General features: G+C 33.6%; 1 long non-coding RNA gene across 1 annotated transcript in view; it reads right to left on the bottom strand.

Annotated features, from left to right (window-relative positions):
• LOC103406366 (uncharacterized) overlaps positions 1–101 on the bottom strand; it is a 963-nt gene extending 862 nt beyond the window's left edge. Inside the window, exon 1 of the long non-coding RNA XR_003770231.2 lies at positions 1–101. This exon is cut by the window's left edge and continues 307 nt beyond it. This is a non-coding gene — a long non-coding RNA (uncharacterized lncRNA).
• Positions 102–12,771: the final 12,670 nt, after the last annotated feature.

Below are 12,771 nucleotides of genomic sequence, written 5' to 3'. Positions count from 1 at the left end.
ATTGACGGTTGCTCAGCTATGAGGCATCATATATATAGGGAGAAGGGTTTTAGTCTTTTAGATGGTAGTGTGGGAGAGAGTGGGTGATGAGATTAACCAATAAAAGAAACAATTTGGATTTCTCTTCCTTTATATTTTGAATTTTGTGCGGGAGTCTACTTAAGTGGTGTGAAAATTTCAAATTTTAAAATATTTGAAATTTTACAAAAAGTTTAGTGACCCGCCTTGTTAATTTTTTTTTTAATTTAAGTATATATGAATTTATCACACATTATGCTCGTGATAGATAACAAAACGGTGATGTGGATACTAACAATATTGGTCACGACCATTGCTCGTGGTGGATTACTATACTTACAACGTGCAACTTTGTGCGTGGTCATTCACTGTTATTTTACAACGAGCTAAAATTTGTCTGTGATAAATGTTAGAGATTTCAATAATAATAATAATTATCATTATTAATATATATATATATATTAATATATAATATTTATGAATATATAAATATATAAATATATATGACCTAGTGCTGCTGCCATCCGCAGCATGCATGCGGCAACATGTATTGAAAGGTTGGATTTAATTCAACCTTGTACCTTTTGGTTGAATTACAACTTTTGGTTAAAAGATATGATGTTTACTCAAATTGTATGAGTAGAATTAAAGAATATAATTAGTCAATATTTATTTTCTGAAAATTCTAAATAGAACACATGTCTTTTGGGTCAACACTATTAAGAAGAGTTGTGTGTCTTCAACTAAAATGAAATGGCTCGATGAACGGGTACTTTGATGTCTATAAATACATGTTGTGGTATAATGTTTCATACACAATTCATTCAGAAATTAGTTATCTACATAATTTCTTTGTTCTCTTTTCTCTCAACATCACATCATACAATTTCTTTTTAGTTATTTCTAAGGGAATATAATTCGGTTTTGCTAATCGAATATTCCATACTTTGTTGTATCCTGTAAGTGATTTGCCAAGAACACTTTAGCAAACTCATTCGAGTGGGGGCAAATAACACTTTAAGGAAACGATTCAAGTCGTACCTCAAAGTCATTATTCGGATTATTCTCCATAATTCTATATTTAATCTAACAATCTTAAAGTGTTATTTTCGTCATGGATAACAAATCTGATAACATGGCTTTGAAGATTATCAATCAAGATGTCTACAAGTTAGACAAATTTGATGGATCAAATTTCACCCGATGGAAGGACAAGATGCGTTTCATGCTTACTGTTCTAAATGTCATATATGTGTTGGACCCGAAATTGGAGCCTATTCGTGAACCAAGTGACAAAGACTCGGACAATATAGTTGCCGATCGAAAGAAGCGTGAAGAAGATGAATTGGTATGTCGAGGACACATCTTGAGCACATTATCTGATCGTTTATATGACCTGTATGCACACATTCAATCTCCAAAAGAAATTTGGGAAGCATTTGAACACAAGTACACAACGGAAACAAGAGGTACCGATAAATTTTTAATGTTCAAATATTATGAATTCACTATGTTTGATAACAAACCCATCCTAGACCAAGTTCATGAATTATTAGTCTTGGTCTCAAAGCTTCGTGAACTTAAAATAGTTATTCCAGATTCTATGATAGTTGGGGCTATTATGGCAAAATTACCCCAAACATGGAATAACTATAGAAAGAAACTTTTACACCTGGTGGAAGATATTAGTTTGGAGAATTTGCAAAAGGGTATTCAAATTGAAGAGGAAACTCGAAATCGTGATAAGAATTTTGCAAATCAAGATTTCTCTAAAGTTCACATTGTCGAAGGAAACAAATATAAAAAGAACTTCAAAGTCAAAATTGACAAAGGGAAGTTTAAGAAGACCAATTCCAACAACAATCAAAAGAATGCAAATGGTGTATGTTACCATTGTGGAAAGAAAGGCCATTACATTCTTGATTGTAGACACAGAAAAGCAAGTGAGGAATATGCCAATAAGACCAATAGCGCAAATATGGTGGAAAACTCTGGAATTGATAACATTGTTGCAATGGTATCAATGATGCATATTGGCATGATTACCGAACTGAATATGGCAGCGGTAATAAAATCCTCCGATTGGTGGCTCGACTCAGGGGCTACTATACATGTGTGCAATGACAAGGCACAATTCAAGACATATGAAGCATCAACGGACAATCAAGAAGTTTTAATGGGGAATCATAATTCCGCCAAAGTTCTGGGAAAATGAACCGTTGAACTTCAATTTACTTCTGGGAAGAAATTGACGTTGCTTAATGTACTGCATGTTCCAGAAATTAGAAAGAATCTTGTGTCTGCAAATTTATTATGTAAGAACGGTATAAAGACTGTTCTAGAGTCCGACAAGTTAATAATGTCGAAAAATGGGATGTTTGTTGGGAAGGGATATTCTTGTGATGGGATGTTCAAACTAAGTATCAATAATAAAGTGAATTCTTCTGTTTATATTGTTGAATCTTCATCTCATTTATGGCATTTACATTTAGCACATATAAATTTTAGATCTTTAAAATACATGGGCACACTTGGTTTTATTACTTGCAATGATGATTATAATGATAAATGTGAAACATGTATTCAAGCGAAAATGACTAAGAAACCTTTTTCAACTACCGAAAGAAATACAAATTTATTAGACTTAATACATTCTGACATATGTGAATTTAATGGTGTTTTAACAAGAGGAGGAAAAAGATATTTTATCACATTTATAGATGATTGTTCTAAATTTACTTATGTTTATTTATTGTCTAGTAAAGATGAAGCTTTTGAGTGCTTTAAGCGCTATAAGGCTGAAGTTGAAAACCAAAAGGGAAGGAAAATTAAATGCCTTCGTAGTGATAGAGGTGGTGTGAGAATTTCTTGACACACAAATTAAACCCTATTGATGACAATTGTAGTAATGATGCAAGTAGGGATCGTTCTAGGCCGGGGATTAGGAGGGATTGCTAATCTATTCTAAATTAATTTAAAAATAGTAAATAAGACTCAAGGACACAAAACTAAGCTAAAAACTCTAATAACTCGAAACACACTTAGAATGACTCAAAATAATGAAAACAATCAAATTAGACACTAGGAATTGAAATGGACGGAAATTGAATTAAAAGACTAACAACAATGAAAACTAACTAAATAATATAATTTAATAATGGGGGGTTTGGTTTTGATGAAAAGTAAATTAAACTTAATTAAATTACAGAATTGACAAAAACATAAAATTAAGGTAAAATGATAAATGACGGACTAGCTAGAGGGTTATTCTCCACACATGACACATATGCAACCTAAATTGATTTTCAGTTGTTCTTTCAATAAATTGTGAATCTCAAAACTCCAGATTAACCGTGAACAGCACTTTTTTAATCTTCAAGTTTTCCTTAAGTTATTGAATTGGACGGGAAAACGCATACAACAATTCAAAACATTCTTCAAAAGTCCCCTACGTGAAAAGCACAATAGAGATACAATCAAAGATCATTAAACTTTGTGAAAACTATAAGCATTGACGAGGCATTCGTAACTATGAAAAGCATGATACTCTTGCCAAGAATTTACTTAACGTGATTGTGACTAGCAACCTTTACTACTTGTGAAAATAAGTTCATAACGATTAGGTGAAATTCAATTATATTCTAGCATCAAATTCATGCATGTAAATTAAGCGTGCACTCTCAACCAACATACACAAATCAGTTTTTATACGAACGGATAAGTAAATTGAAATCACAACTTATGAAATCACAACCGAAGGTAATCAATTCATATTACAAATATATCCATGACTTTGAATTAACCTCTAGCCAAAATAAATTTAATTACACATTATTAAAAATAGAAATAAAATAGGAGTTTGGAAAGATTAAACCGAAAGAAAGGATCTGCTGCTTGGACTCTGAACTGCATTTTCATGCTGACCTCCTGTCCTCCTCGCCACTGACTTCCCTTCCTCAAACTGCCCAATGGCAGCACTCTCCTCTCGGTCCTCTTCCTGCATCTCTGCGAGCTGCCCAAAGGGCAGCTCCCTTCTCTCGCTCCCAAAACCCCCCGTCTAACCTTTCTCCCCCACGTATATATTCTCACCCTTTTGTTTTCTTCTTCTGCCCGTGTGGCAGCTGTCCCGTCCTTTTTCCATCCTCCCACATGCTGCTTCTTCCACGCTTGACCTTTCCAGCTGCCAAAGGCAGCCCTCTCTCCTTTGGATTCTTTTGTTTCTCTTCTTATTCCCATCATTTTTCTTATTTTTTTATTCTTTTCTTTTCTTTATTCCTTCTTTCTTCTTTTTTTCATTTCTTCTTTGCCGTTCCTCTCATCTTCTACAAAACAAAACCATCATGATGATGTTTCAAACATCATCATGACTTATCATTATTATATTTTTTTTTAATTTAATTTAAAAGCTGATCTACACAGACAGTTTTGACAAATTTATTACATAAAATTTCACTTGTTCTATTTTTATTTTCTTTGCATAACAAATCCTATAAACACAAAAATAACGTAAATAGCTCAAAAATATAAGGAACTAACTAAGAAAAGACGAGTGAATTTGAAGTAAAAATATATATAAATATGATCCGATCAAGAGGTGGTGAATATTTTTCACATGAATTTGATATTTTTTGTGAAGAGCATGGTGTTGTACATCAAAGAACTGCACCCTATACACCACAACAAAATGGTTTGGCAGAAAGAAAAAATAGAACACTCACTGAAATGATTAATTCTATGATGATTAATGCTAATACTCCAAAATATTTATGGGGTGAAGCATTGTTTACTGCATGCCATATACACAATAGAATTACATCTATGAAGACACATGTGTCACCATATGAAATTTGGAAAAGAAGAAAACCAAATTTGTCATATTTGAGAGTATGGGGTTGTGTAGCTTTTTATAAGGCACTCGATCCTAAGAGATCTAAGTTGGGTCCAAGAGGAATTAAAAGCATATTTGTAGGTTATGCAGAAAATTCAAAGGCATATAGGTTGCTTAATTTAGACTCAAACACAATAGTTGAGTCTCGAGATGTCGAATTTATAGAAAATAAATTCTATAATGACTACTCAGTGTTTGGAAAAGAGAATGATCAAACACATTTCTCTAATCCGTCTACTAGTCAATCTCAAGGTGAGAAAAGAAAACAGTTTGAAACTGTTAATGAACCAAGGAAAAGCCAAAGGGTAAGAAAAGAAAAGACTCTAGGCTCTGATTTTATTTCATCTCAATCTATTGTATTTTTAGTCGAAGGAAATAGAACAAAGGTTCTTAAGAAAATACCCATATTGTTGAATGTTGAGGATGATCCTAAAAGTCTAAGCGAAGCATTGACTTCAAGAGATGCAGCTTTTTGGAAAGAGGCTATAGATGATGAATTTGAATCATTAATATCTAATCAGACATGGGTTTTAGTAGACTTGCCCCAAGGATCAAAAGCAATAGGTTGTAAGTGGGTATTTAGAAGAAAATACAATACAAACGGGTCTATTCAGACATTTAAAGCCAGGCTAGTTGCCAAAGGTTTTAAGCAGAAAAAGGGAATAGACTATTTCGATACATATGCACCAGTAGCTAGGCTCACATCAATTAGAATATTGTTTGCATTGGCATCTTTATATAATTTGCATGTGCATCAAATGGATGTGAAAACAGCATTTTTAAATGGTGATTTAGATGAAGAAGTCTATATGGAACAACCAGAAGGGTTTGTTCTCCCTGGGAATGAAAAGAAGGTTTGTAAATTAGTAAAGTCATTATATGGATTGAAGCAAGCACCAAAACAATGGCATGAAAAGTTTGATTTTGTCATTTTATCATATGGATTTAGAAATAACAGTGCTGATAAATGCATATACTCTAAATTCACAAATGATTATGGTGTTGTTATATGTTTATATGTCGACGACTTGCTAATTTTTGGTACAAACATGAAAGGTGTATCTGAAACTAAAGAGTATCTAAATTCAAAATTCAAGATGAAGGATTTGAATGAAGTAGATACTATCTTGGGAATTAAAGTAAAGAAGCATAGTGGGGATTACGCTTTGTGTCAGTCACATTATATAGAAAAATTGCTTCTTAAGTTTAAGCATTTACAAATAAAAGAAGCAAATACCCCTTATGACCATAGTGAAACTTTGCTTAATAATTCTGGTAAGTCTGTTGCACAGCTTGAATATGCTAGTGTAATCGGAAGTTTAATGTATGTCATGCATTGTACCAGGCCAGATATCGCATTTGCAGTTAGCAAACTTTCTAGATACACTAGTCATCCAGGTACTGCTCATTGGAAAGCAATAAATAGAATTTTTGGTTATCTTAAAAGAACTATTAACCTGAGTTTAACTTACTCTGAGTTTCCAGCAGTATTTGAAGGATATTCAGATGCAAGTTGGATAACAAGTGCTAATGATAATAAGTCTACATCAGGGTGGATTTTTACAATTGCCGGAGAAGCAATTTCTTGGGCTTCGAAGAAGCAAACATGTATAGCACATTCAACTATGGAATCTGAATTTATGGCATTAGCAGCAGCAGGTAAAGAAGCGGAATGGATTAGAAATTTATTATTGGAAATAGAGTTGTGGCCACAACCAATGCCATCCATTTCTTTATACTGTGATAGTGAAGCTACTTTGTCTAGAGCATACAATAAGGTATACAATGGAAAGTCTAGACATATTAGCTTGAGACATGAATATGTCAAGCAATTAACAACTGATGGAGTTATTAATATTGTTTATGTTAAATCAAGTAATAACTTGGCGGATCCGTTAACGAAAGCACTTTCAAGAGCTTTGGTAGTTAGTACATCTAGTGGAATGGGGCTAAAACCCTTTTTAGAAAATTAGCCACCAATAATGGTAACCCGACTTTGTCTAGAACATCACTAGTTTAAAAGTTTAATGGGTAATAACAAGTTATTGTTAAGTGGTTGTGTAAGCACTGAAAATTATTATATAGCTCATTCCAGGATGATCAGTGCAAGACTGCTACGTTTAGGAGGATGAGTTTTAACTCTTAATGAGGTTATTTGTAGTTATGTCTATAGTAGCAGGGATATGGGAAGGAACCTCACCTATATAAACATAAGAAGTGGTGCCGCTTCTGCCAAGAGTTGGGTTTTCTCTTGTAAATGTTTATGAAACCAGGATGAAGCACAAGGCCATAAATAGTGCTTAATTAGTTCAGTAATTTCTTTAAGGAAATAAGACATAATCATGTGTGTGGTGATTCCGGTTTTAACATAAGAATAGTTGGTTTAAACTTAAGTCACCATCGCATTCGTTATAACTTTGAGTTACTTACACTAATTAAAGGTTTAATTCGAAAGACACCTTTATTGTATGCATGATTATATCGGTATGCTTGTGATAATTATAAAGAGAGAATTATTGTAATATCATTTACCATATTATTGAAATTGGGAAGGATTATTAGAGATTTCAATAATAATAATAATTATCATTATTAATTTATATATATATATATATATATTAATATATAATATTTATGAATATATAAATATATAAATATATATGACCTAGTGCTGTTGCCATCCGCAGCATGCATGCGGCAACATGTATTGAAAGGTTGGATTTAATTCAACCTTGTACCTTTTGGTTGAATTACAACTTTTGGTTAAAAGATATGATGTTTACTCAAATTGTATGAGTAGAATTAAAGAATATAATTAGTCAATATTTATTTTCTGAAAATTCTAAATAGAACACATGTCTTTTGGGTCAACACTATTAAGAAGAGTTGTGTGTCTTCAACTAAAATGAAATGGCTCGATGAACGGGTACTTTGATGTCTATAAATACATGTTGTGGTATAATGTTTCATACACAATTCATTCAGAAATTAGTTATCTACATAATTTCTTTGTTCTCTTTTCTCTCAACATCACATTCATACAATTTCTTTTTAGTTATTTCTAAGGGAATATAATTCGGTTTTGCTAATCGAATATTCCATACTTTGTTGTATCCTGTAAGTGATTTGCCAAGAACCCTTTAGCAAACTCATTCGAGTGGGGGCAAATAACACTTTAAGGAAACGATTCAAGTCGTACCTCAAAGTCATTATTCGGATTATTCTCCATAATTCTATATTTAATCTAACAATAAAAACTTATTATTCACCACGTGCTTATTATGCCCATGATAAATTGTACCTTTTATAACAAACTCATAAAGCCCGTGATTAATTTGTCGTGATAAATGAGCTGCTGTCTTGTAGTTGCCTCATTTGTTTGTTGGTTCCACCACCTCAAAAACCTTGTGCATCTACATGTATATAACTTTTGGTTAAAACATAAAGTCACATATCCTATAACTATTTAAATTTTGTTGCATATCACAATATATCTTTGTTCATACATTCAAACAAGTATGGCAAATACTGTGGAGGAACATAGAAAAAAAATGAAAATTATTGTCAATACAATTGTATATGTTATTGACATGGTCATGCATTGGTATAGTAAGAGTTACCAATCCCATTTACATTGCATCACAAAGTAAAGTTTTCATTTTTTATTTGATTGAACTTGTTGGTCAGTTTCTAGATTGAAAATTGATGATGTTGGTGCTATGTATAACTTGTTTTCTGGTGTTTGTTGGAATGTGGGACTTTTTTCCTCCTTTGTCTTAGCTTCTTATAGAGAATGAAGGGTTTTGGTTCTTTTGTCACTTAAATGAAAGGACTGTATAAAGAACTTTATAGCCAAAATTCATTTTGGGTTTTCTTTAAGGAAATTGGAAAGAACACATGCTCTCCTTTTCTCTCTAAGAGGCTGGCCACCCTAGAGGAAATTAGCTAGCAATCTTACTTCCTCTGGGTCACTCATCTCTTCATCAATGCTCTCCTTGGTGTGGATACTTAGAGGTTCTCTATTTTGGGAACTTGGAGAATCCATTCTACCATCTTCATCCAAGAAATACATGGAGCTAAGAAGTAAGGAATGAAGACCTTATGTCATATCCCGACCCGGGCTCCACCATATCCCGGGCATGACTCCGTCGTAGCACGATATTGTCTGCTTTGGGTCCCAACCACACCCTCATGGTTTTGTTTCTGGGAACTCACACAAGAACTTCCTAGTGGGTCACCCATCATGGGATTGCTCTCGTGTGAACTCGCTTAACTTCGAAGTTCCGATGGAGCCCGAAGCCAGTGAGCTCCCAAAAGGCCTCGTGCTAGGTAAAGATGGGAATATACATATAAGGCATAGAGGATCCACTCCCTTGGGCGATGTGAGATGTTACAATCCACTCCCCTTAGGGGCCCAACGTCCTCATCGGCAAACTTCTGGCCAGGGATTGGCTCTGATACCAAATTGTCACATCCTGACCCGGGCTCCACCACTTATCTAGCACGACATTGTCTGCTTTAGGCCCCAACCACGCCCTCATGGTTTTGTTTCTAGGAACTCGCACAAGAATTTCCTAGTAGGTCCCCCATCATGGGATTTCTCTTACGCGAACTTGCCTAACTTTGGAGTTCCGATATAAGGCATAGAGGATCCACTCTCCTAGGCGATGTGGAATGTTACAATACCAAATTGTCACATCCTGACCCGGGCTCCACCACATCTTGAGCACAACTCCGTCGTAGCATGATATTGTCCGCTTTGGGCTCCGACCACACCCTCACGGTTTTTTTTTTTGGGAACTCACACAACAACTTCCTATTGGGTCACCCATCATAGGATTTCTCTCATGTGAACTCGCTTAATTTCGGAGTTCCGATGGCCAGTGAACTCCCAAAAGGCCTCGTGCTAGGTAGAGATGGGAATATACATATAAGGCATAGAGGATCCACTCCCCTGGGTGATGTGGATGTTACACCCTATCTCTTGGGTGATTAGCCTTTGCTTATGCAAAGAGGAATCAACAAAGGTATAATATTTCTCAACTCACTTTGTTCTTGAGTTGAGTCTTGATTTACTACACTCATTAGGCCTTGAATTTCATGGGTAAAGTTTTGTTTTTTTTAGTGCATATAAGCATGGTTCCGCCTTTAATTGTTAATTGCATGTTGTAGATGTTGCTCAAATGAACTTGTTTTCAAAAATATTTCCTTCAAGTGGTATCAGAGCCTAGGTCTAGTAGTTGGTGAATCCTCACTACTACAAAACCATTTATTAGTGTCCCTATGATAACCGACAAGAAACGTGTATTACTGTCGGATATTAAGCAAAATCCAACAGAAAATGGATGCAATGGTGAATATAATAAGCAACATATTTGCCAGCAACAGAAAATACTCTAAAATCGACAGAAATTATGTCTGATATAACCGCCAGAAATTGTGTCGGATATAACTGATAGAGAATAAATTAAAACCAACAGAAAATAAATTAATAATCAATAAATAAGAGAATTCTTTGTGGGACAAAGCCGATAGAAAATATATAAAACCGACCTAACTTGTGTCGGCTATAACCGACAGAAAATATATTAATAATAAAAAAAATATGAAAAGGACATGCGAGCATTCTCCCTTTTCCTTCTCGTTCTCGTTGAACATTCTTACCCAACATGCTTGAACCAAATTCTGCAGCTAATGAGTAAACCAAATTGAGCTAATAAGGTACACTTCTATAGCTAAATAATAAGGAGAAAAAATGGCGCACTCTGCCAACATGCTTGAACCAAATTCCGCATCATCATCTTCCTTAGCATGAAAAAACACGGCACTCTCCTAAACACGATTACTGATTGTGAAAATAATTTTGAACCACTCAAACAAATCCCTAAATATCTATGAAATCCCAATAAGATGGAGCCTTTATTGATATCTTCCAAAATATGAATTATTCATATCCAACAAAAACATAAATTAAATCATAGGTGGAAGCATGTGGAAGGACTTACAGCGCTTTGCTTGTCTCTGTGCTCAAGGGCTTGCATAGGTTCTGCCTTCTTCATCCATGGTGATTGAAGCGAGAAGGAGAAGGGGAGAAGAGAAGGAGAAGGAAATGAGAAAAGGGGGAAGGGAGAAGCACCGGCGCAAGTAAGAGAATGAGGGGTTTTATTTTGGAAAATTTTCATTACTGTTGGTTAAAACCGACATAAACATTTTTTAAAAATAAAAACCAACAAAAAATTTTCATTACTGTCGGTTATAACTGACAAAACAAAATGGCGGCAGAAATCCCCCCAAATTTCCCTTCCAAAATTTTAAATTCTCCCCCCCCCCCAAATTTTGTTACGATTTTAAAAAATAAAATAATAATTGTTTGGTTTAATAAATAAGTAATTATTTGTATTTAAATAGAATACGTTTTTAAAAATTAAATAAATAATTGTTTTGTCTAATAGATAATAACTCAGGTAAAATATGCAATAAAGAAACAAAAAGATAATTGTACAATAAAAATGTCATCACACAAACTAAATATTGTCTAATCAATACTTTAAAAACATAAATAAAAATTTAGCACAAATTACTTTTCACACTTAAAAATTTAGGCAAATTTAACGGAGACATGCATTCTACAAAACTAGTTTCAATGATCTAACCGTCAAACTTGTTTGTAGATACTACAAAATCGCTTACATAAAAAATTGCAAAAAAAAAAATTCATAGATTAGGTAACGAAACAAAAGTTTTCAACGATTATAAACGAAAAATCACAATTTAACGGTTATTTTAGCTCCAGTTTTGATGATTTTTTTACAGTTACACTCCTTGACCCTATAAGAATGCAATGAACTAATTCGATCTTCAATTTAAAATATTTACACTAGTGGATACCACAAAATCTTATTTTATACTTAATGGAAGTATAATCTTAACTCTAAGTGTTTGTTTAATCTACCGTTTTGATGCGATATGCATTCTACGATACATTTTTCAACGATCCAACCGTCAAACTTATTTGTACACACTTCGAGATTGCATACGTAAAAAAAAAAACATTCAGAGATTACGTAACGGAATAAAAGTTTTCGACACTTATAAACGAAAAATCACAATTTAACTGTTATTTTAGCTCCGATTTTAATGATTTTTTACAGTTACACTCATTGAGCCTATATGAATGCAATGAATAAATTTGATCTTCAATTTAAAATATTTACACTAGTGGATACCACAAAATCTTATTTTATACTAAATGGAAGTATAACATTAACTCTTAAGTGTTTATTTAATCTACCGTTTTGACACAATACACATTCTACGAAACGTTTTTCAATGATCTAACCGTCAAACTTGTTTGTACACACTCAAGATCACATACGTAAAAAAATCACAAAAAACAAACATTCAGAGATTAGGTAACAAAACAAAAGTTTTCGACGGTTATAAACAAAAAATCACAATTTAACGGTTATTTTAGTTCCAATTTTGATGATTTTTTACAGCTACTCTCCTCAACCCTATAAGAATGCATTGAATGAATTCGATCTTCAATTTAAAATATTACACTAGTGGATACTACAAAATCTTATTTTATACTTGATGGGGAAGTATAACATTTACTCTTAGTGTTGGTTTAATCTACCGTTTTGATGCGATACACATTCTACGAAACATTTTTCAACGATCCAACCATCAAACTTGTTTGTACACACTCCAATATGGCATACACAAAAAATCGCAAAAAAACAAACATTCAGAGATTACGTAACAAAACAAAAGTTTTCGACGGTTATCAACGAAAAATCACAATTTAACGGTTATTTTAGCTCTGATTTTGATGATTTTTTTGAGCTACATTCCTCGACCCT

The sequence above is a fragment of the Malus domestica genome, chromosome 16 (genome assembly GCF_042453785.1).
Source record: "Malus domestica chromosome 16, GDT2T_hap1".
In the NCBI taxonomy this organism is placed as follows: Eukaryota; Viridiplantae; Streptophyta; class Magnoliopsida; order Rosales; family Rosaceae; genus Malus; species Malus domestica.
This window is presented reverse-complemented; position numbering and strand designations above follow the sequence as displayed.